The sequence below is a fragment of the Phocoena sinus genome, chromosome 5, assembly GCF_008692025.1.
Source record: "Phocoena sinus isolate mPhoSin1 chromosome 5, mPhoSin1.pri, whole genome shotgun sequence".
Classification (NCBI taxonomy): Eukaryota; Metazoa; Chordata; class Mammalia; order Artiodactyla; family Phocoenidae; genus Phocoena; species Phocoena sinus.
In genome coordinates, this window is record NC_045767.1 from 132202560 (window position 1) to 132227927 (window position 25368).

Consider the following 25368-nt stretch of genomic DNA (forward strand, 5'->3'; position numbering starts at 1 on the left):
AAAGGGGTTGGGAGATGCTGGCAGAATGAAGGCATTTGGCTGAGCACATGATTTATGTAGAGTGCCTGGGAGGAAAATCAGACACCATTGTGCCCAGGTTGTACCTGCTTTGATGGACAGTCTCAGAGTTTGGGGGGGTTGTGTTAAATAGTTCCTAGATGTGGTAAGCCACGTCACCCCAAGTGAGAGAGGATGTTGGTCTGCTCCTTAGACCGCATGGGTCACTTTGAGCAGAGCCAGAAACATTTTTGCCATTTTGGGGAATAAGTATCCACATCGTGCCTTAACTGGGGTAGCTAGCGGTCGTTTGAACGTTTCAGCTTCAGTCGAAAATGACACACCTAGAAAAATAACTGGTGTCTTCCTCCTACCATTTGGAGGTGAAGATTGTAGAGCGTGCGAATCTGTGATGCAGTTTAAAGTCAGTTGGAGTATGGAATATGATTGATGTGTTTTCTCTTCTTGTGAGAGTGTTCCTCTTTAAATCGAGCAGCCCCCCTGTCCTAAATGATACATATTTATCAGAAAGTTGCTTTTAATCCGAAAGCCACAAGCCAAGAGGGCAAAAAATGAATAACAGGGAGGGTGCCTATTCTGTGCCTCTTGAGGGGAGAAACAAACAATGGAAGAAGAAAAGGGAAAGAAAGGCAAGTTGTGGCTAGGGAAGTCAGGTGTGCAAAGTGAACACAAGAAACCCCAGCGTGATAATAGATTTCTTTCCCTCACATGCATGGGAGTTTTTCTAGAGCAGTAGCTCGCGTCTTCCTCAGCTAGAAAAATGTGCTTGAGACAGAATAGGTAAATTTAAAATTGCATTTTTTTTTTGTTTTTTTTTGCGGTACACGGGCCTCTCACTGTTGTGGCCCCTCCCGTTGCGGAGCACAGGCTCAGCGGCCATGGCTCACGGGCCCAGCCGCTCCGCGGCATGTGGGATCTTCCCGGACCGGGGCACGAACCCGTGTCCCCTGCATCGGCAGGCGGACTCTCAACCACTGCGCCACCAGGGAAGCCCTAAAATTGCATTTTTGATGAACATGCTGGAACTATTTGTCATTGAGTCAAGGACAGTCAATGGAATCAAAGGTCAGTGGCGTGAACAGGCCTGGTGAGGCTCAGTATGAATCCATTAAACCATCCCAGACCGAGGGGTGTTGCTTCTGTTTGAAATAAACGTCAAATAACATTCCTTTCCATTATGGAGCATAATGGAGGTGTTGCTTAAAATTTTAACAACTTACTTGGCACAAACGCTGACTCATCAAAACAGAAGCTGCTGTAAAGAGCCCACACCAAAGCAGACCACACTGATAGGCAGTAAGAAGCGCGCAGGCCTGAGTATCAGCCTAAGCTAAGCCTTCATGAACTTCTATGGGGGGAGAAATTGTAAAGCTACAGATGAGTTTAGAGACATATGATCATAGTCCTACCACCATCTGTCAGCGCTTTGGCCCCATTCTCTCAGGTGAGGCCACTTCCCTGACTTTCTAAGCCTGGAGCAACCCCTCATTCCGGCTGTGTTATCTCCTGCAACCTTCACTAAAGAAAGTAGGGATCTCTTCAGTCACTGCAAGTGACTCAAAATCCTATCCATTTCCTGAGCAGAAGGGAAAATGCGTATATTCTTTTGTAAACAGATACAGCAGAAAAGATCAGCACGCTATCCTTCCACACAAAGCTTTGTCACATATCTCACCCTGCTTGATTTTTCACAGCCATCATGGGGTACACGTCAAGGGGATTATTAATTTTACCTGTCAGTGAAGAAACTGAGGCTCCAATTAAGCAATTTCTGAAAAGTCACACAGCTGGTTAGTAGGTGTGTTGGACTGAAATTTGGCCATTTGCTGTAAGTTCAGGTTTATCCTGTACTTTTCTTCATCCTGTCCAGCATCCTCTCAAAACCTATGACAACCGTTATTGTTCTCTGCTAGGATTTGTTGACTTTTAATGTCAAAATTTGAAACGTTTGTGCATTAAAAAGAATCCTGTTTCTAGGATTGTCAGAATTATCCACGTTTGTCATAACCTTTGCATCCATTAGCGCCTCTACTCCCTAGGAATAAACATTTTAGAGCAGGGCTTCGCAGACTTTATTGTGATTGAAAATCACCTGGGGAGCTTGCTAAAACTCAGATTCCTGGGCCCTAACTTCAGAGATCTGATTCAGTAGGTCAGGGCCCAGGCCTGAGAATTCGCATGTCTAATAGCTCCCAGGTGATTTGAATGCTACCATCCAGAGACCATGCTTTTAGACTACAGGCATAGCTTCGGTCAGTATTTTTAAAGAACATATTTATGGTTTAGTGAGGAGGCTTTGTGTGCTGAACAACAGAGATTATAGAGTCAGAATTCCTGGGTTTGAATATTGATGCCATCACACTTATAAGCTGTGCGATCCTGGGGGACTTAACCATTCTGTGCCTCAGTTTCCTAATCTGTAAAATGGAGACAATGATACCACCTACCTCATATGGTGGTTGTGAGGATTAAATGACTTAACAGTGCCAGGCACAGACTATCTCTATGTGTCTTTGCTCTTATTATTTCTAAGTCTTGCTCAATTCATAATTATACTTTATAGTAGAAACACCAACAGCAAGAAGATATTGCGTGAGCAGGTATCAAATGTTGTTCTTTGATGTAGATGTTACCCCAGGACTTAATCATGAGTTACACATGTTCTTACGCGTGTATAAGTAGATGTCCTGAGCTGTCAGCTAGCGCTTCCCACCGAGGGGATAGAGAGCAGATGATGATGAGAAATTGGCAAGGGCCCGATCACACAAGGCTTTACATGTCATCTTAAAAGCTTGAACTTAACTCTGACGGCGACGGAAGACATCAATGTAGTTTGAAGCTGGGGAGTGCAATCAGAATTGCATTTTAGAAGTGTCTCCTGCTGCAGTATGGAGGCCAGTTTGGGAAAAGGTTAGACTACAGGCAGAGAGCTGTTTAAATAGACTGTTGCAACCGTCATGGAGAGAATTAATAAAGGCTCAAACGAAGGCAGTAGAGTAAAGCTCAGAGCAGGAATCCCATGGTTCAGGTGATGGAATGGAGCGTACGCCATGACTCGGAAAGGAAGTGTGATACTGTGTTAAACCTCCTTCGCTTATGCCTCTTCTCTCCATCGAAGCTCCAGGAGGCTGAGGACTGAGCCTAACTTCTATGTAGTCCCAGCCCCTAACTCCTAGTAGGTCTTTGATGGATGTTCGGTAGGTGAATGGATGAGGGAGAATAAATCAAATCCTCCTTGTGGTCAACAAGCGTCTATGTGATCTGGCCCCTGTATACCTCTCCAACCTCATCTCCCTTCTCTCTCATCTTTGTTCTTATCACGCTGGCCTTCCTTAAGGCCTTTGAAAATGCCCAGCTGTGACCACCAGTCCAGAGGGTTTCAGACTACTGCCCTTGGGGCAAATTTGTCTTGCCACCTATTTTTTTTATTGAATGAAGTATTCTTTAAATTCTGTAGTGCTTCACAGTTTTCGAAAGTTTCACACAGATGATTTCATATATCCCATAATAACCCCCCTTTTTGTAATCCCCTCCTCCTGTATTGCCCCCCCTTCCCTCTCCCCACTGGTAACCACTAATTTGTTCTCTATACCTGTTAGTCTACTTCTTTTTTGTTATATTCACTAGTTTGTTGTATTGTTTAGATTCCACATATAAATGATATAATACAGTATTTGTCTTTCTCTGTCTGACTTATTTCACTTAGCAAAATGCCCTCCAAGTCCATCCACGTTGATGCAAATGGCAAAATTTCATTCTTTTTAATGAATGAATAGTATTCCATTCTACATATATACACCACATCTTCTTTTTCCATCCATCTGTTGAGGGACACTTAGGTTGCTTCTATACGTTGGCAATTGTACAGAATGCTGCTATGAACCCTGGGGTGCATGTATCGGTTTTTGTTTTTTTTGTGTTTTTTTGCATGTATCGTTTTGAATTAGGGTTTTGGGGGTTTTTTGCATATATACCCATCAGTGGAATTGCTGGGTCATATGATAGTTCTATTTTTAGTTTTTTGAGAACTCTCCATACTGTTCTCCACAGTGACTGCTCCAATTTACATTCCCACCAACAGTGAAGGAGGGTTCCCTTTTCCCCACACCCTCTCCACCTCTTGTTATTTGTGACAGGTGTGAGGTGATAGCTCATTGTGGTTTTGTTTTGCATTTCCCTGATGGTTAATGATTTTGCGAATCTCTTTCCACTTATTTTTATAAAGTTTTATTAGAACACAGCCACACCCATTTGATTATGTATTATCTATGGCTACTTTAGTGCTACAGTAGCAGGGTAGAGTAATTGTGACAGAGACCACATGGCCTGTGAAACCCAAAATGTTTACTGTCTTTCCTTTTACAGAAAAAATTTTGCCAATTCCCTGCTCTAGTTCTTTGGAATTGCTGTGGTCTCTGATTTAAAACTCTACCCTCGGGAATTCCCTGGCAGTCCAGTGGTTAAGACTTGGCGCTCTCAGTTCCCGGGGTACCGGTTCAATCCCTGGTCAGGGAACTAGGATCCCGTAAGCCGTGTGGTGCAGCCCCCCAAAAACAAACAATAAAACCTCTACCCTCAGCAAAGCTACAGTAATTGAAACTGTGGTATTGGCATAAAGACATACAGACCAATGGAACAGAAGAGAGAGCCCAGAAATAAACTCTCATATATAGGGTCAAATGATTTTCTGCAGAGGTACCAAGACCATTCAGTGGGGAAAAGACAGCCTTTCCAACAAATGGTGCTGGGAAAACTGGATATCCACATGCAAAAGAATTAAGTTAGACCCTTATCTTATACCATATACAAAAATTAAGTTAAAATGCATCAAAGACCCAAACAGAAGAGCTAAATGTGTAAAATTCTTAGATGAGGACATAGGGGAAGAGCTCATGACATTGGATTGGCAGTGATTTCTTGAATATGACACCAAAAGCACAGGCAGCAACAAAAAAAAAACTAGATAAATTGGACTTCATCAAAATTTTAAAGTTTTATTCATCAAAAGACATTATTAAGAGAGTAAAAAGACAACCCACAGAATGGCAGAAAAATATTTGCAAATCGTATATCTGATGAGGGGTTAATATCTAGGATATAAAGAACTCTTACAGCTCAATAGCAATAAAAGCCAAACAACCCAATTTAAAAAGGGTAAAGGACTCGAAGAGACATTTCTCCAGAGAAGATATACAAATGGCCAATAAGCACATGAAAAGATGTTCAACACCACTAATCATTAGAGAAATGTAAAGTCAAAACCACGAGATATCACTTCATACCCACTAGGATGGCCCTAATTAAAAAAAAACAGGAAAACAACAAGTATTGGCATAGATGTGGAGAAACTGGAACCTTTGTGCTTTGCTAGTAGGACTGTAAAATGGTGTACCTGCTATGGAAAACAGTTTGGAAAACTGTATGGAAAACAGTATGGAAAACTCTGTCTCAAATTAAACAGAGTTCCCATATGATCCAGCAATTGCACTTCTGGGTTATATACCAAAAGAATTGAAGGAGGGCACTCAAACAGATATTTGTACACCCATATTCACAGTAGCACGATGCACGGTAGTCAAAAGGTGGAAGCAAACCAAGGGTCCATTGACCGATGAATACCACAAAATGGGGTATATGTATACAATGGAAAAGTATTTCTGCCTTAAAAATTTTGACACATTCTACAGCATAGATGAATCATGATGACATTGTGCTAAGTGAAATATACCAGTTATCAAAGGACAGATACTGTGGGACTTCCCTGGTGGCGCAGTGGTTAGGAATCCTCCTGCCAGTGCAGGGGACATGGGTTCGAGCCCTGGTCGGGGAAGATCCCACATGCCTCGGGGCTACTAAGCCCATGCAACACAACTACTGAACCTGTGCTCTAGAGCCCGCGAGCCACAACTACTGCGAATGCCATGACTGCTGAAGCCCGCACACCTAGAGCCCATGCTCTGCAACAAGAGAAGCCACCACAGTGAGAAGCCCGAGCCCCGCAACGAAGAGTAGCCCCCTTTCGCTGCAACTAGAGGAAGCCCGCACACAGGGTGCACGCAGCAACGAAGACCCAACGCGGCCGGAAATAAATAAATAACTTTATTTTAAAAAGACAAATATTGTATGATTTCACTTATATGCGGTACCTATAGTGGTCAAATTCATAGAAACAGAAAGTAGAATGGTGGCTGCCACCAGTAGGAGAGTGAAGTGAGCAGTTACTGCCTAATGGGGACAGAGTTTCAGTTTGGGAAAATGAAAAAAGTCCTGGAGATGATGGTGGTGATGGTTGCACAACAACGTGGATGTCCTTCATGTCACAAAACTCTGCCCTTAAAAATGGTAAATTTTGGTTTTAGATATTTTACCTCAATGAAAGGAAAAAACCCTCCTACCCTCAGGTCTTTGCATGGCTGGCTCTTACTTATTTTTCAGTTTTCAGCTAAAATGGTATCTCCTCAAGGAAACCTCCCATTACGTTATGTGACTTCCTGTAGGACATACCACTATCCGAAATGACCTTCTTGATACATTTATATACATATTTATTATCTGGCTTCATTAGAATGTAAGCTTCCCGAGGATGGAGTCTTTGTTATTACAGTGTGTATCCTAATGCTTAGTTCTTGGCACATAATAGATGCTCAATAAATATTTGTGGTTTAGGGGAACAAAACCTCCTACCCTGAAATGTGTCTCCACGGCTTGAGAATTATTGGGGGCTGATTGTTTTTAAGAAATAAAAGGCTCAGGAAGTCTTTTTTACCTCCCCCTTAACTGCCTAAAAGAATTTAGATAAAGGGCCTGGTTCAGGAAGGACACTACCACCTGAGATATCTGTAAAGAATAGGGGCTAGGTGTGGTAGGGGGAAGTTGGCAGGGCCTGGAGACCAAAGTTTTCTCTGCATCTCATTGTCTGTGCACAGAATAGCAAACATTTGGTTACCAAACATTTGCTTTTCCATCTCCATGTGAATTGCCTTCTTCCCATTTGAAGTCCCTACCCCCTTTTCCTTATCTCAGATGGCGTATAAGCCTCAATTGCCTAACTTGTCCTTGGGCCTCATATTCTTTTAGAGGTCCTGTATGTACAAAATTAAATTTCCTTTTTTTTCCTGTTAATCTGTCTCATGCCAATTTAATTCCTAGACCAGCTACAAGAACCTAGAATGGTAGAGAACACTTTTCTCACTCCCCAACTGTTGAATAAACTAATAAAAATAGCTTAGTGAAAAAAAAGGGCTCTAACTGGAGGTTGTGTTAATAAATGTACTCTGTGGGAGGTTTTTTTTTTTAATTGAAGTATATTGAAGTTGATTTACAATGTTGCGTTAATTTCTGCTGTACAGCAAAATGATTCAGTTATACATACATATATATACACACACATTCTTTTCTATATTTTTTTCCATTATGGTTTATCCCAGGATATTGAATATAGTTCCCTGTGCTATACAGTAGAACCTTGTTTATCCATTCTATATATAATAGTTTGCATCTACTAACCCCAGTCTCCCACTCCATCCCTCCCCAACCTCCACCCCGCTTGGCGATGACAAGTCTGTTCTCTGTGTCTGTGAGTCTGTTTCTGTTTCGTAGGTAAGTTCATTTGTGTCATATTTTAGATTCCACATATAAGTGATATCATACGGTATTTTTCTTTCTGACTTAACTTCACTTAGTATCATAATCTCTAGGTCCATCCAGGTAGCTGCAAAGGGCATTGTTTCATTCTTTTTTTTACAGCTGAGTAATATTCCATTGTGTATATGTGCCACATCTTCTTTATCCATTCATCTGTCAATGGACACTTAGGTTGCTTCCATGTCCTGGCTATTGTAAATAGTACTGCAATGAATATTGTCAGTTTTTGAATTATGGTTTTGTCTGGATGTATGCCCAGGAGTGGGATTGCTGGATCATATGGCATCTCTATTTTCAGTTTTTTTGAGGAACCTCCATACTGTTTTCCATAGTGGCTACATCAACTAACATTGTCCACGGGAGTTTTAAATGTAAACTAGTCAAAAGTTAAAAGTCAAACCGAAAATTTAACTTCAGTTGTGTTAGCTGTGATGGTTGAGTGAGAAGGAGTGAAGAAGAAATCAATCAAACATATTTGTGTGAAGTATTTCCCTTCACTGACTCTGCATATGAACTTCCTTCTCACCCTCCCAATTCCCAGGACTTCAGTAATTCCCACTAATTCCCAGTAATTAGCTAATTCCCAGTAATTAGCCACTCAGTAATTCCCCTCTTTCATCTCCATGCATTGCCCATCATTTACCTGCTATCTATGACTGCTTTCATGCTACAGTGCCAGAGTGGAGTGGTTACAGCAAGGGCATGGCCCACAGCCTAAAATATTTATTATCTAGCCTTTCACAGAAAAAAACCTGCAACCAGTCTCTTATGTAGATAAAGATAATAGACTAGAGACATTTGTTTACTCTTCTCCAAGAACTTTAATGATATTCATGTAAGTCGGTCTAGAAATATGTATCGAGCACCTACTTACTATGTGTCAGGCACAGTCTTAGGCATGGGGGATAGAACAGTGAATGAAATAGAACCCGGCTCTTGTAAAGCTCACCTTCCAGTGGGAGAAGACAGATAATAAACAGTAACTAAATCTGTATAGTATAGTACGTTAGAAGGTGAGAAGTGCTAGAGAGAAACACATAGTAAAGGAAGGGGTAGTCAAGAAGGCAAAGGGAGGTTTTACAATTTTAAATAGAGCAGAGGAAAGCATGTAGGTCAAGGAAAGGGAGGCAGGCTTATGTCTAGCATGTTAGAGAAGCACCTAGGCAGCCAGTGTGGATGGAGGAATTATCCCTCTCTGTGTTCCCCACAGCGTCACATTCTGGCTCTGTGCTATATTGGCTGCTGGTTTAAGGCATGTACCCCGTGCTGTAGGTCAGCATCCCAACCTTGCCTCGTGTCCCAGCTGGCACTATAATCAAGCCTTCAACATGCCAGTTCACTGTTCTGTCAAGCCAGCTACTTCTACATGATGGGGTATGTAGTGGATTTTTAGAGCATAAACCTATTTCCAAACCTCTCTGACCACAGATATGCCCATGGTCAAAGACAGTATTGTGTGGTATACCATGACGATGGATGAGACATTCTGTGACTTCATGATGGTAGTGTTGGCAGAAGGCTCTGCAGGCAGGGAAAGTAGACTTTTACCCAGAAGATGTAGCCGTCCCTGAGGTCATAAAGAGCTGTTCCCTTTAGGGTGGAAGGAGTCCACCATAATCAACTGCTACTAGATAGCCACCTGTCACCCTGGACAGTGGTGCCGTATCAGTGACTTAGTATTGGCTTCGGCTGTTGGCAGATTGGGTACAGTTACAGCAGTAGTTATAGCCACTTAGGGAAGCGAAAGCCACATTATTAGCATACACTTTCTTCTGTGCTGCCGTGGCTACTTTGTATATGGACCTATTTAGCAAGCACTGGGATGCCTGGAAAAGGGGGCGTCCTGACATTCACAAAATGGATCCTCTGCTTTTTTGACAGCTCCCACCATCATGGATACCCTCTACTGGGTATATACATGACATACAAATATTCTCACACTTTGTGTCTACTCCAAAAGGCCCATACGTGGTCCATCTTGTCACCAAGTTTTCAATTAGGTCTTTCTAAGTCCCCAACCAGCTGGCCAATCCAGTAGCCACTGCCCAGGAATCATTATAGATCTTTGTACCCCAGGCCATGAAATAAATAACCAGATACATCCCTCCAAGTTCTGTCCACTTGGAGGGCTTCATTCAGCATGGTCCTCTGTGGTCATGCCTGAGTGGGTTATGGTACAGTGGACATCCACTTCAGTCAGGGTGGCATCATTTGCAGATCTATCTGAGGACTAGACTTGTGCTTTATTCCTTCTGTGAACTGTTCACTGGGAATTCCCCAAGGGGACACTTGTGTAGGTTGAGGAAAATGTAGAGAAGGGATAGGAAAAGGTACCTTGGAAGTTGGAGCCAACTGGTCCTACATATTAATTGTGCCTTCTCGACCTGCTGGGGCCCAGCCTCCTTGATACTGGTTCCTTATTACAATAAAAATGTTGCTGTGTACATCCAGCTTTATGGTTCCTGATGGGAAATTCAGGTGGCATGGTCACTTGGTGCCATGTGGTCATGTGTTTAGTCTCAATCACGAGGGCTAGTAGCAAGCCAGGAGCTGCTTTTCAAGCAGAGAATATTTGTCATCAGAGGAGGCTCTGGCCTTACCAAACCCCTAGAGGTCCGTGCAGTGATCATTGAGCTTGCGTCAAGCTGTATATAGAACCTCTCTCTGCAACAGACACTTTTAATACCATTTAGCCTGCTAGGTCTTGAGCCCAGGTCTCTTGAAGCCTGGAGGGCTTTCTTATACCTGGCCCTACTCAAAAATGGTAGCTTTACAAGTTATCAAATGAATGGGTTGTACAAATATTGCATACATCACCTTCAAATTTGAAAGATTTGGCAAATATGGTGGAGGGAATCTAGAAGTCTCTTTTAATTGCTTCAGTTTATTTTTTCTTTTCTTTCTTGAGTTCAGTTAACATTGATTTATAACATTATAAAAGTTTCATGTGTACAACATTATATTTCTCTGCAAGCAATGACAGTTTTACTTCTTCCTTTCCAAATTGAATGCCTTTATTTCTTTTTCTTGCCTAATTGCCCTCGCTGTGACTTCCAACACTATGTTGAATAGGAGCAGTGAGAGTGGGAATCCTTTTCTGATATTAGAGGGATAGCTTTCAATTTTTCACCATTGAATATGATGCTAGCTGTGGGTTTGTCATGTATGGCCTTTATTATGTTGAGGTATGTCCCTACTATACCAATTTTACTGAGAGTTTTTATGATAAATCGGTATTGAATCTTGTCAAAACCTTTTTCTGCATCTATTGAGGTGATCATATGGGTTTTATCCTTCATTTTGTTAATGTGGTGCATCACATTCGTTGATTTGCAAATGTTGAACCATCCTTGAGTCCCTGGAATAAATCCCACTTGCTCGTGGTGTATGATCCGTTTGATATATTGTTGAATTTGGTTTGCTAATATTTTGTTGAGGATTTTTGCATCTGTGTTCATCAGGGATATTAGCCTTTAATTTTCTTTTTTTGTGCTGTCTCTGTCTGGTTTTGGTATCAGGGCGATGGCCTCGTAAGATAAGTTAGGAAGTGTTCCCTTCTCTTCAATTTTTGGGACTATTTTGAGAAAGAGCTATTAAATCTTCTTTGAATGTTTGATAGAATTCGCCTGTGAAGCCACCTGGTCCTGGGCTTTGGTTTTGGGGAGCTTTTTGATTACTGCTTCAATCTCTGTACTAGTCATCAGTCTATTCCTATTTTCTGTTTCTTACTCATTCAGTCTTGGAAGGTTGTATGATTCTAAGAATTTATCCCATTTCTTCTAGGTTGTCCAATATGTTGGTGTATAGCTGTTCATAATATTCTCTTATAACCCTTTGCATTTCTATGGTATCTGTTTTCATTTCTCCTCTTTCACTTTTGATTTTATCTACCAGAACCTTCTCTCTTTTTTTCTTAGTGAGTCTAGATAATGGTTTATCAATTTTGTTTATTTTTTTCAGAGAATCAGTTCTTAGATTCATTGATCTTTTCTGTTGTCTTTTTGGTCTCTATTTCATTTATTTCTGCTCCAATTTTTAGTATTTCCTTCCTTCTACTACTTTGGACTTCATTTGCTTTTCTTTTTCTGGTTTCTCTATGTGTAACGGTAGGTGGTTTGAGATTTTTCTTGTTCCTTGAGGTAGGCCTGTATTCCTATAAACTTCCCTCTTACCACCGCTTTTGCTGTATCCCATAGACTTGGGTCTGTCATAGTTTCATTTGTCTTCAAGTAATTTTTGATTTCTCCTTGAGTTTGTTGTTGACCCAATAATTGTTCAGTAGCACGTTGTTCAGTCTCCACATACTTGTGATTTTTCTGGATTTCTTCTTGTAGTTTATTTCTAGTTTCATTCCATTGTGATCAGAAAAGATGTTTGATATGCTTTTAATCTTCTTGAGTTTATTGAGACTTATTTTGCGTCCCAACATATGGTCTATTTTTGAGAACATTCCATGAGCACTTGAGAAGAGTGTGCATTCTGCTGCATTTCGATGGAGTGTTCTGTACAAGTCTATCAAATCCATCTGGTCTAAATTTTCATTTAAGGCTGCTGTTTCCTTGTAGACTTTCTGTTTGGATAATCTATCCTTTGATGTAAGTGGGGTGTTAACGTCTCCTACATTATTTTGTTGCGATCAATTTCTCCCTTTAGGTCTGTTAATAATTTTTTTTAATCTATTTTGGTGCTCCTGTGTTAGGTACATATATATTGATCACTATTATGACTTCTTGATGAATTGTTTCCTTTATACTGTCCATTTTGGTCTTTTGTTACCTTTTGGGCCTGAAGTCTATTTTGTCTGATGTGAGTATGTTTACACCTGCCTTCTATTGGCTTGAACTATCATCTTCCATCCCCTCACTTTTAGCCTGTATTTGTCTTTAGACCTGAGGTGTCTCCTGGAGGCAACATATACTAGGGTCTTTTTAAAAATCTATCCAGCCATTCTGTGTCTTTTGATCGGTGAATTCAATCTATATACATTTAGTGTGATTATTGATAGATGAGGCATTTTAGTTGGGTGGTTTTCTATGATATTTTTCTGAGTTTTCTCTTTTTCTGTGTTTCGTGTCTCTGCTTTATGTTTATGTTTTGTGGTTACCCTGAGGTTTGTATAAAAAGTCTCATAGATAAAGTAGTGCTTTTTCTGCTGCAAGCATTTTGTTTTCATTTACCTTTATGTTTTTGTTATTTCAGATTATAGCTTTTTATGTTGTGTTTGTCACCATACTGAGATAGCTAGTTATTTTTCTGCTTTCTTTTTTTTCCCCTTTAACCCTTTTACCATAATTAAGTGCTTAAAAACCTTTTCTGATAAAGAGTTACAATTTTCTAGTTCTGTTTATCACCTTGCTTAAAATTTTGTGTATTTCTGCCATTTTGTTTCTGGTAGAAAAGCTCCTTTCAACATTTCTTGTAAAGCAGTCTACTGATGATGAACTCCATCAAATTTGTCTGGGAAATTGTTTCTTCTTCATATACGAAAGGTAAGTGCTGGGTGGAGCGTTCTTGACTGACAGCTTTTATCTTTCAGTATCTGAGAATGTTGCACTCCTTCCTGGCCTGTAGGTTTTCTGCTGAGAGATCTGCTGATAGCATAATAGGGGTTCCTTTGTAGGTTACCATCCTTTTTCCTCTGGTTGTCCTTAAAATTCCTTTTTTTTTAATCATTGACTTTTGACAGTTTTAATATAATGTGTCTTGAAGAAGGTCTTTTGCATTAAGGTACTCAGGTATTTTCTTAGCTTCATAGATTTGTATGTCCAGTTCCTTTACCATGTTTGGGAAGTCCTCACCTATTATGTCTTTAAATAATTTCTCTGCTCCCTTCTCTCTCTTTTCTCCTTCTGGGGTCCCCATTATCCTAATGTTGCCTTTCCCAAAAGAGTTGGATATCTCTCAAAGAATTTCCTAATATTTTTATCTTATTTCTCTCTCTTCTTCTACTTGTATGATTTCCAGATTTCTATCTTTAAGCTCACTAATTCCCTCTTCCATATGATCTGCTTAACTTCCAGTACTTTCTAATACATTCTTCATCTCGTTTATTGTGTTCTTCAGCCCCAGAATTTGTTTGGTTCTCTTTTAGAGGTTCAGTTTCTTTGGTAAAGTATTCGTTCTGTTCATTAATTTTATTCCTGAGCTCATTAAACTGCCTTTCTGAGTTTTCCTGTACCTTGTTGAGTTTCTTCAAGACAGCTAGTTCAAATTCTCTATCAGTTAGATCACAATATTCATGACTTTAAGTTTGGTTTCTGGAAAATTTCATTTTCTTTTCATGGTACAGTGTTACTCTGGTCCTTCGCGTTGCTTGATGAAGTATTCCTCTTCTGGTGCATTTGAAGTTAAATGACAGGTTAGCTGTTAGGGTCCTCTCTTTTGTTTTCCAGTAGACGGTGGTATCATACAAGTTTATGGTTTCTTTCACCTGAGCTGCCTCTGGTCATATTTGAGATTTAGCACTTTCCATTCTCAGCTGTCTCTGTAAGAGGTGTGGCTCCATGCCTTTGTTGTCACTTCTTGTTCCTCTGGGGTGGTTATTGCCTTGTTTCTGCCAGAACTGCTCTTGTCACTGGGACGGTGGGCCCTTTCCTTGCATCCAGGATCCCTTGAGACACAGGCTGCCCAGTGGGGGGAGGGAGACATTGGGAGGGGAGCTGGGGTCAAGCAGGTATCCCTACCATGTCTGGTGTTGTAAGGTTTGCAGGCTCTACCACTGCAGATGATGGGTGCAAGGGCTGGGGTCATGAGTACCTCAACCAGTGGAGGAACGGTGTCCCAGGCCCCATTGCCGCTGCTGCCCAGTTACCTGTGGCCATGGGCGCTAGTGCAGTTGGGAGGCCAGAGTCATGTGTGCCACTTCCCCTTCTGCTACTAGGTTCTCTGAAGCTATGGGCTCTGAGTGTGAGTTGCTAGAGTCCGTTCAGAGTCCCAGCATTAAGATTCATTATCATGAATTTAAAATCAGACAATCATAATTTTTATGTGTTTTTCTCCATCCATATTCAGGTGCAGGGGTGCAGGCACAGAGTGGGGGAGGTTTGAATTTAACTGGAGATTCTGGTTTTGCCAAGCAAGTGGCAACACAAAAGAGGAACAAGGGAGTTGAGGATGTTTGCAAGGGTATTATCATAATGAATGATCATGGAATTTCAGCTGGTATGGAGATTAAAGATACCAGTAGGGATGAGGCAGGGTGAAATATTTGTGGAGTTAATGATTATAGGTCCTTGTGGGGGGTTTGTTAGAGCTGGGTTACTAGAAGGAGCTAGGTGGAAAGGTGGGATATGGTGGTCAGAGAGCAAGACGCATAAAATGAGATTGCTAATGACCCTGCATTGGCAGGCAGATTCTCAATGACTGCGCCACCAGGGGAGCCCCTGTAATGACTTTTTATACTTTAATCACAAGAGGGCACCAGAGTCTAGTGAAGGATTATTTTTGTTCTTATCTAAAGCTAAGGCAACCAACCACATTTACTTTGAGTGAGGGGGGCACGATTAATAATCACTTGGAGCTACATGTGTAAACTGGGACTTTCCTATGCAAACTGGGACATAAGCCCTGCACAGCATGAACATGGCCAATTTAATTATGAACTAGCTCTACACTAAAGGTTCTCATTCCCGAAGATCACTACAATACTTATGACACACAGGCAGATTAGAAAAAGTGACCAAACTTGCTCTTATCTTGAAGAGAAGATCAAGAAAGACTTTCCTCTGCACCCCACCTCCTTAATTATGTTTATTTCCTATCCCATTTTTCCCCTCAGTGCGATCTTAGTTTGACTATATCTTCAAGTAAGAGAATTGCTCTATCCCAAATTATCTTGGTCATTTGAAAGTAGTCTGAAGTGTTCTCTAACTTCCCATACCTCTTGGCACTTCCCTGGTGGCACAGTGGTTAAGAATCCACCTGCCAATGCAGGGGACACAGGTTTGATCCCTGGCTTAGGAAGATCCCACATGCTGCGGAGCAGCTAAGCCTGTGTGCCACAACTACTGAAGCCCGCGCACCTAGAGCCCATGCTCCGCAACGAGAGAAGCCACCGCAGTGAGAAGCCCGTGCATCACAACAAAGAGTAGCCCCCAGCTCGATGCAACTAGACAAAGCCTACATACAGCAACGAAGACCCAGCTCAACCAAAAATAAATTAAAAACAAACAAAAAGAAAACCAAAAGGAGAGCAGCTGTTAAAACCAAAAATTCTCATGGTTCTTTTCTGAATATCTTTTATCTTCTATATTACATGGTAATTATTTCTATACTTGTTTTATTTCTTCTTTCAAACATGACTTACATGCTGAGGACAGTAAAAAACAGATGTTGAAAATGGCTCTTTTTTTTCCTTCCAGTTTTATTGAGATATAATTGACATCCAGCACTGTATAAGTTTGAGGTTTACAGCATTTGATTTACATGTATTATGAAGTGATTATCACAGTAAGTTTAGTCAACATCCATCATCTCATATAGATACAAAGTTAAAAGTCACCTTATTAACATAAATTCAAGTATGGTTGAAAGGGGATTGTTGTGAATAACAAACAATGCTCCCATGACTCCTATCACTCGGTAAATTACAAGAGTTTTAGAAGCTGTGTCAGGAACCGAGGACAAAGACCAAATATATATTTCTTACTGGATATCACACGTCCCTCTTGAAAACATACCATCAGCTTCCACTGGTGGGCACCTAGAGAATTTGAGGATGGGGGCTGGTTGCCTGAGAAACCAGCTATGTGATTAAAGGATTTCAGCCCCATCCCCCAACCTCCAGGGAGGAGAGGAGGCTGAAAGTTGGGTTCATCAGTCACCATTGACCAGTGATTTAATCAATCATGACTACATAATGGAACCTCCATAAAAACCCCTAACTGAAGGGGAGTTTTAGGGTTGGTGAACACATCAAGGTGCTGAGAGGGGGGTGTATCTAGAGAGGGCATGGAAGGGCGTGCTGCCTCTCCCATCCTGGCCCTATGCATCTCTTCTATTTGGCTGTTCCCGAGTTGTATCTTTCATACTAAACCAGTACCAATAAGTAAACTGTTTTCCCAAGTTCTGTGTGCTGTTCTAGCAGATTATCGAACTTGAGGAGGGGCCTGTGGGAACACCTGATGTCTTTTCATTTCACACTGGCAAATGCCTTGGGGCATTACACCTGGGTCTTTGGGTCTAGCCAAAGGGCACACTAACGAAGCTTAAATACATATGATTCTTATGGCAACATAATAGTTGGCCTTCCCCTACAGATTTTTTTTTAAGTGTTTCATTTCTCTTTTTTTTTAATATGTATTTATTTTGTTTATTTATTTTCTTTATTGTTTTTGGCTGCGTTGGGTCTTAGTTGCGGCACGTGGGATCTTTTGTTGCAGCACATGGGCTCTTCTTTGTAGCGCACAGGCTTCTGTCTCGTTGTGGCGCGTGGGCTTCTCTCCAGTTGTGGTGTGCGGGTTCTTCTCTCTCTAGTTGAGGCACGCAAGCTCAGTAGTTGTGGCATGCGTGGGCTTAGTTGCCCCACAGTATGTGGGATCTTAGTTCCCGACCAGGGATCGAACCTGCATCCCCTGCATTGAAAGGTAGATTCTTTACCACTGGACCACCAGGGAAGTCCCTCAGCTACAGATTAAAGCATGACCTACTGCATTATTTCTGCTTCCCATCTCTACCTTTTTCCTGACCAGCACAGAGATTTCTTTCTCTTCATTCATTCCAGTGAAGAGGAAATTTAAGTTCTCCTATGTAGGCCACAAATAGTCACCACTTAGTGTTGAAGTCCTTTTATGGATTTTAAGATAAGCAGCCCTTACAAGGCAAAGCCAGGTGTTTCCTTAGGAATAAATTTTGGTCCATTTTAGCACATTAAAAGTGGGGGGAAAACAAATTGATCAAATCTAATCTTGTCTAATCTCAAACATTGTTTCTCAGAGTGTGGTCCACAGTCTACCTGCGTCAGAGTCAGAATCACCTGGTAATGTTTCTTTAAAGTCTAGATTCCTGGCTTCTTATCTACTGAGTCAAAATCTTGTTTGTGTGTGTATGTATTTTGTAAGAGTCTTTATTTATGAAAAGCACCAAAGTGATTCTGATGTATTCTAAGCCAGCTGTCACGGTTTTATAACTAGTTGAATCAGCTTAACTTTAGTTAGTGTGCCTATAGCTATATTCAGGACCTGCTAGGGACTTCCCTGTTAGCACAGTGGTTAAGAATCCACCTGCCAATACAGGGGACACGGGCTTGAGGCCTGGTCTGTGAAGATCCCACATGCTGTGGAGTAACTAAGCCCGTGTGCCACAACTACTGAAACCCATGTGCCTAGAGCCCGTGCTCTGCAACAAGAGAAGCCGCCGCAATGAGAAGCCCGCACACCACAATGAAGAGTAGCCCCCACTCACCGCAACTAGAGAAAGCCGTGTGCAGCAACGAAGACCCCACAGTGCCATAAATAAATAAATAAATTTATTTTAAAAATAAAACGAATTCCTCCTGATAACCAGTAGATAGCAAGACTATCTACTGATGCCACTCAAAGCAATAAAATTATCTTTTTTTAAAAAAAAAGACCTAATAGACAACTTGAATAGACCTATATCTTAAAGTACTTGAATCAACAATTAATAACCTTCCAAAACAGAAAGCACCAGATCGAGATGGGTTCACTGGGAAATTCCACCAAACATTTAAGGGAAAATTCTACCAATACTCTACCATCTCTTTCAGAAGATAGAAGCCAAGGGGATACTTCCTAGCTCACTCTATGAGCATTATCCTTACACCAAAACCAGATAATGACATTACAAGAAAAGAAAACAAAGTACAGACCAATATCTCTTGTGACGTAGATGCAAAAATCCTCCATAAAATATTAGCAAATTGAATCCAACAGTGTATGAAAAGAATTATATACTATGTGGGATTACACACCCCAAATTTTACACAACGTGGCATGTATTTCAGGTAGGCAAGGCTGGCTCAATATTTGAACTAAATTATTGTAATCAGTCACATCGACAGGCTAAACAAGAAAAATCACATGATCATATCAAAAGATATAAAAAGCATTTGATAAAATGCAATACTCATTCATGGTAGAACCTCTCATCAATCCAGGAAGAGAGGAGAACTCCCTCAGCTTGATAAAGAACATCTACAAAAAGCCTACAGTCAACATCATACTTAATGGTGAGAAGCTAGACGCTCCTCAGGAACAAGGAACAAGGCAGGAACAAGGCAATGACGCTATCTCTCAACACTTTTTCAGTTATCGCACTGGGAGTCCTGGCAATGCAATAAGACAAGACGTTATGGCAATTGGGAAGGAAGAAATAAAACTGTTTGGGGCTGCAGATGACATGCTTGTCTATGTAGAAAATCCAAACAAATCATCAACAACAACAAGAGTAACAGCAACAAAATGGGAAAAGAATTTGAAAATGAATAGATACATGTGTATGTATAACTGAGTCACTTTGCTGTATACCTGAAGCTAACACAACAACTATACTCTAATATAAAATAAAAATTAAAAAACAACAACAACAAAAAACTCCTGGAACTAAAAAATGATATAGCAAAAAGGTTGCAGGATGCAAGGTTAATAAGCAAAAAGTCAACCGCTCTTCTATATACTAGCAATGAACAAGTGTAATTTGAAGTTAAAAATACAATACCATTTACATTAGATCCTCAAAAGTGAAATACTCAGGTATAAATCTAACAAAATATGAACAAGATCTGTGTGATGAAAGCTACAAAACTCTGATGAAAGAAATCTAAGACTAACTAACTAAATACAGAGATATTCCATATTCATGGGTAGGAAGATTCAATATTGTCAAGATGTCAGTTCTTCCCAACTTGATCTGTAGATTCAATGCAATCCCAATAAAAAAGTCAGCAAGTTGTTTTATAGATATCGACAAACTGATCCTAAAGTTTATATGGAGAGGCAAAAAAACCTGGTATAGCCAACATAATACTGAAGGAGAGGAACAAAGTTGGAGGGCTGAGACTACCTGACTTCAAGACTTACTATAAAGCTACAGTAAGCAAGACAGTATGATATTGGTGCAACAAATAGATGATGGAGCAGAATAAAGCCCAGAAAAAGACACACATAAATGTAGTGCACTGATTTTTGACAAAGGAGCAAAGGCAATGCAAATGGCATAAAAATAGTCTTCAACAAATGGTGCTAGAACAAATGGACAGCCACAGGAAGGACAAAAAAAAAAAAAGAATCTAAGTACAAACCTTACCCTCTTCACAAAACTTAAAGTGCATCATAGACCTAAATGGAAAAGGCAAAGCTATAAAACTCCAAGAAAATAACATAGCAGAAAATCTAGGTGAGCTTGGACACGATGATGACTTTTTAGATACAACACCGAAGACAGGACCCATGGAAGAAATTATTGATAGGCTAGGCTTCATTAAAATTAAAAGCTTCTGGGGCTTCCCTGTTGGCACAGTGGTTGGGAGTCTGCCTGCCGATGCAGGGGACACGGGTTCGTGCCCCGGTCTGGGAAGATCCCACGTGCCGTGGAGCGGCTGGGCCCATGAACCATGGCCGCTGAGCCTGCGTGTCCGGAGCCTGTGCTCCGCAATGGGAGAGGCCACAACAGTGAGAGGCCCGCGTAATGCAAAAAAAACATAAAAGCTTCTGGTCTGTGAAAGACAATGTCAAGGGAATAAGGAGACAAGCCACAGACTGGGAGAAAATATCTACCAAACACATATCTGATAAAGGACTGTTATCCAAAATATACAAAGAACTCTTAAAACTCAACACTAAGAAAACAAACAACCCCATTAGAAAATGCCAAACACTTGAACACATACCTCACCAAAGAAGATATATTAGATGGCAGATAAGCATATGAAAAGATGCTCCACGACATGTCATTATGGAATTGCAAATTAAAACAGGAATGATGGGCTTCCCTGGTGGCGCAGTGGTTGAGAGTCCGCCTGCCGATGCAGGGGATACCGGTTCGTGCCCCGGTCCGGGAGGATCCCGCATGCCGCGGAGTGGCTGGGCCCGTGAGCCATGGCCGCTGGGCCTGCGCGTCCGGAGCCTGTGCTCCGCAATGGGAGAGGCCACAGCAGTGAGAGGCCCGCATACCGCAAAAAAAAAAAAAAAACAGGAATGAGATACCACTACACACCTATCAAACAGGCAAAACTCTAAAACACTGACAGGGACTTCCCTGGTGGTGCAGTGGTTAAGAATCCGCCTGCCAATGCAGGGGACACGGGTTTGAGCCCTAGTCTGCAAAGATCCCACATGCCGTGGAGCAACTAAGCCCGTGCGCCACAACTATTGAGTCTGCGCTCTAGAGTCCGTGAGCCATAACTACTGAAGCCTGCGCACCTAGAGCCCGTGCTCCGCAACAAGAGAAGCCACTGCAGTGAGAAGCCCGCACACCGCAACGAAGAGTAGACCCCGCTCGCCGCAACTAGAGAAAGCCCGCGTGCAGCAGCGAAGACCCAACGCAGCCAAAAATTTTTTAAATAAAGTTATTCTAAAATATTCTTTAAAAAAAACAAACACTGACAACATCAAGTGCTGTCCAAGAACTTTTCATGGTTGGTGGGAATTCAAATTGGTACAGCTACTTTGGAAGACAGTTTCCCAGTTTCTTACAAAACTAAACATACACTTACCACGGGATGTGGCAATCACGTTCCTCAGGATTTACCCAAATGAGTCGGAAACATAGGTCCTCACCAAAACCTGAACACAGATGTTCATAGCAGCTCTAGTCATAACTGCCAGAACTTGGAAGCAACCAAGATGTCCTTCAGTAGGTGAATGGGTAAATAAACTGTGGTACATCCAGACAATGGAATATTATTCAGTGTCAAAGAGAAATGAGCTATCAAGCCGTGAAAAGACATGGAGGAAACAAATGCATGTTACTAAGTGAAAGAAGCCACTCTGGAAAGGCCACATACTGTATGCTTCCAACTACATGACCTTCAGGGAAAGGCAGAAGTATGCAGACAGTAAAAAGTCAGTGGTTGCCAGGGGCAGCAGGACAGCAAGGAATGTGGAGCACAGAGGATTTTTAGGGCAGTGCAACTCTTCTGTGTGACAACCCAGTGGTGGATATCTTTGTCGAAGTCCATGTACACCACCAAGAGTAAACCCTAATGTAAACTATGGACTTGGGTGATAATGATATGTCCGTGTCTGTTCATCACTTGTAAGAACTGTTCCACTCTGGAGCGTTATGTTGATTTGGGAGAGGCTGTGCTTATAGAGGGCATGGGGTATATGGGAACTCTGTACTCTCTTCTGTCTTGCTGTGAACCTAAAACTGCTCCAAAAATTAAAGTCTATTTAAAAGGAAAAAGAAAACATATAAGTATTTAATGAAGAGGCATGTATGTGTAAACAACACCACCGAAACCAGCGTGACACGGAAATTATTCACTTAATGCCAGACTTTTTGGATCCCAGTTCTATGGCATCCTAATCTATCACCTTGGCCACCTTCCTGCTTCCTCATCTGTCACAAAGGAGACCCCTATCTCCTAGGTTGCTGAGAGGACAGAACGAATTAAACCATGTGAAGTGTTTAGAAAAGTGTCTGGTAGTTAGTAAGTATACAATAAATGTTAGCTATTATTGTTAATATTAAGCAACACAACATTTTATAAATGTATCATGCCAGGAGGTGTCATGTCTGTCTGTTGGGGAAAAAAAGGTACACATCTTCTTAATATAAGTATATGCCCTAAAATATGGTAGAAATAGCATAATGTGACAACATATGATCCATAGACCAGATAGTCTCTTTTGATACTCTTAATTAAAAGCAGCTATTTGGTGACCCTGTTATAATGTTAAGCAGAGCAATCATTAAAATATGCAAAAACATCATACGTAAGTATGAGATTCAGGTTGAGGAGGTGCACAATTATGAAAATTGAGGGAGATAAAATTATTGGATGACATGAGTCAAAGTGAGATTTTGCAAATAAAATGTCAAATAACATGTTAGTCCAGAGATTCTTGAAGTGGGTTTTTAGGCAGGACATATCTGCCACAGGAACTGTTCTTTTTTTTTAATTGAGTAATGTATTTCGTACAACCAATGTTAAACTACATTAAGACTCTATTCTTTTGATTTTTTTTAGTTTCTTCTGTTATTTATATTCTAGGAATTCAGAAGATACAGAAAAGGAAATGAGAGGCAGCAAGAAAGCTACAATGGACAGGGCAGAGTGATTAGATGGTCTAGTCCCGTGGTTCTTGTGTCTTGATGTGTCAGAGTCACCTGGAAGCTACTAAGAAACACGAGGGCCCAGGTTCACTGAAACAGGAATGGGTCTGGTCTTTGTATTTTTACCAGATTTCCCAGGCGATTGTGGTAGGGACCAAGGTTTGATCTAGACGGTCTATCTAACTAATCTCTTCCTTACTGCTCAAGGCCCAGGAAGGCGCAGCATGGACATCAGCTGAGAGCCAGCTAGAAATGCGGAATCTTACACCCCATCTCAGATCTACAGAGTCAGAATCTGCCTTTTTAGCCAGATCCTCGAGTGGTTCCATATGCACATTAAGGGTGGAGCAGCCTTGGATTTCAACCTGTCTGCAGGTTAGAATCTTCTGGGAGAGATTCCGATTTAATTGTGTGGGGTTGGCCTGGACTTCGGAGTTTTTAAAAGCTCCCCAGGCTATTTAAATTTCAGCCATGTTTGAAAAGAGATCATAGTAGCCAAAATCACAGCATGAATATAGGTGCGGTACTATCATGTTTAGCTCAAAGGGTCTTATTTTTAAATAAATTTATTTATTTGTTTACTTACTTATTTTTGGCTGCATTGGGTCTTTGCTGCTGCGCGCGGGCTTTCTCTAGTTACAGCGAGCGGGGTCTACTCTTCGTTGCGGTGTGCGGGCTTCTCATCGCGGTGGCTTCTCTTGTTGCGGAGCACGGGCTCTAGGCGCATGGGCTTCAGTAGTTGTGGCTTGCGGGCTCAGTAGTTGTGGCTCCCGGGCTCTAGAGTGCAGGCTCAGTAGTTGTGGTACACGGGCTTAGTTGCTCCGCAGCATGTGGGATCTTCCCGGACCAGGGCTCGAACCCGTGTCCCCTGCATTGGCAGGCGGATTCTCAACCACTGTGCCACCAGGGAAGTCCCGCTCAAGGGGCCTTTAACAACTGCAGTATTCTGTGGGCTGCCCCCAACGTGGTACTAATGGGACAATGTACATTAATGCCCCGCAACAATTTAGATAGATTATATTTGTAGAATTATTTGTTTGAACAGTTTAGTAACATAAAACTCTCCTCAGTTTCTCTTTTCTCGTTCACTCCCACCCAGATTCCTTACCCTAGGAGAGTAGGTTTCCATTCAAATATATCTTTTTTTCTTTAAGATTTTTTTTTCTTGATAGGGACCATTTTTTAAAAGCCTTTGTTGAATTTGTTACAATATTGTTTCCGTTTTATGTTTTGGGGGGTTTTCTTGGCCGTGAGGCATGTGGGATTTTAGTTCCCCGACCAGGGGATGGACCCGCACCCCCTGCATTGGAAGGTGAAGTCTTAACCACTGGACAGCCAGGGAAGTCCCCTGTTCAACTATATATTTAATAAAACTGTTTGGCGTTCAGCAAAGTATCAGTAAAATGAGACTCCGTTCATAACCATTGAAAACACTGAGGATGATACAGAAGATTGTATTGCAGCTTATTCAGGGACTGGAGAGGTGAGGACAGAAAGGCGGATGGATCTGAGGAGGAGGTAAAAAGATGAAGGAACTGAGGGAAAGCAGAGAGAGTGAAGAACACTTGCTTTTTCTTTTTGGTTTTGTAAACTCTTGATGACAACTGGATTCTAGCCACTGGATTCAATGACCCAAAGCTGCAGCCAGCTGACAACCATGGCTTGTTTACAAAGAAAGTCATAGTTAACAAATTGTGGGATGGTTTCTTCCACGTGGTTTAATTAGCATGTTCCAATATTGAGGCTCCAAGATGACATGACAGCTACACCCGAGGAACTAGGTTTTCTTTAAACCTCATAAGGAAAAAGCGCAGATGAATGTTATTGATGGTATCAAAGTAAAATTTTGATCCCAGTGGCACAAGGTCAATCTTTATAGATTACCCAGAGATACTGACTTTCTGTTTTTGCACCAGAAAGTCTTAAAGCAGCAGCCAGACCAAAGGTGTCTCTGTTCCTGAAAAGAGAAGATAACCCTCTAAATATAATTACATACTTCCTTTTAATCACTTTGCAGAGCTTCCATTTTTCTCTAGTTTTCTTCTCTTCAAGTAGGAAAGAATTTTGTTTGCTTCGGAAGGAGCCAACATACTCTACCTAGAAAGAACTCAGGCAAGTCAGTCCCCGACTGCAAGAATAACAGGTATGGGATATTGGTTATATTTGCTTAGTGTACCATTTGGGTGCAAAGGATGACTTTACTATAGACGTTCAGTAATCAACAGTGTGGGCGTAAAGTTGCTCACCCCCAGTGGCCCCATGCGTCTCTGTGTATGTCATAGTTTTGTACATCTTCAGCGGATTTCAGGTTCTGGGTCAGCTGGCCTCATTTGGCACAGTAAGAAAACTCCATTTTATTTTATTTGCTCTGTTGCCTACAATAAAGGGGGTAGTTGACAGTGTTTTGAAGGAATAGAGGACTTTGGTTGCTTTTGGTAAAAAGAGATCGGTTATTCTGTCCATCATAGA

At 41.4% G+C, this 25368-nt stretch overlaps 1 protein-coding gene across 2 annotated transcripts in view; it reads left to right on the forward strand.

The window, feature by feature from the left end:
- Positions 1 to 25368, forward strand: part of ABCG2 (ATP binding cassette subfamily G member 2 (Junior blood group)) — a 148541-nt gene that overhangs the window by 10280 nt on the left and 112893 nt on the right. The gene's annotated exons all lie outside the window — the stretch shown is intronic.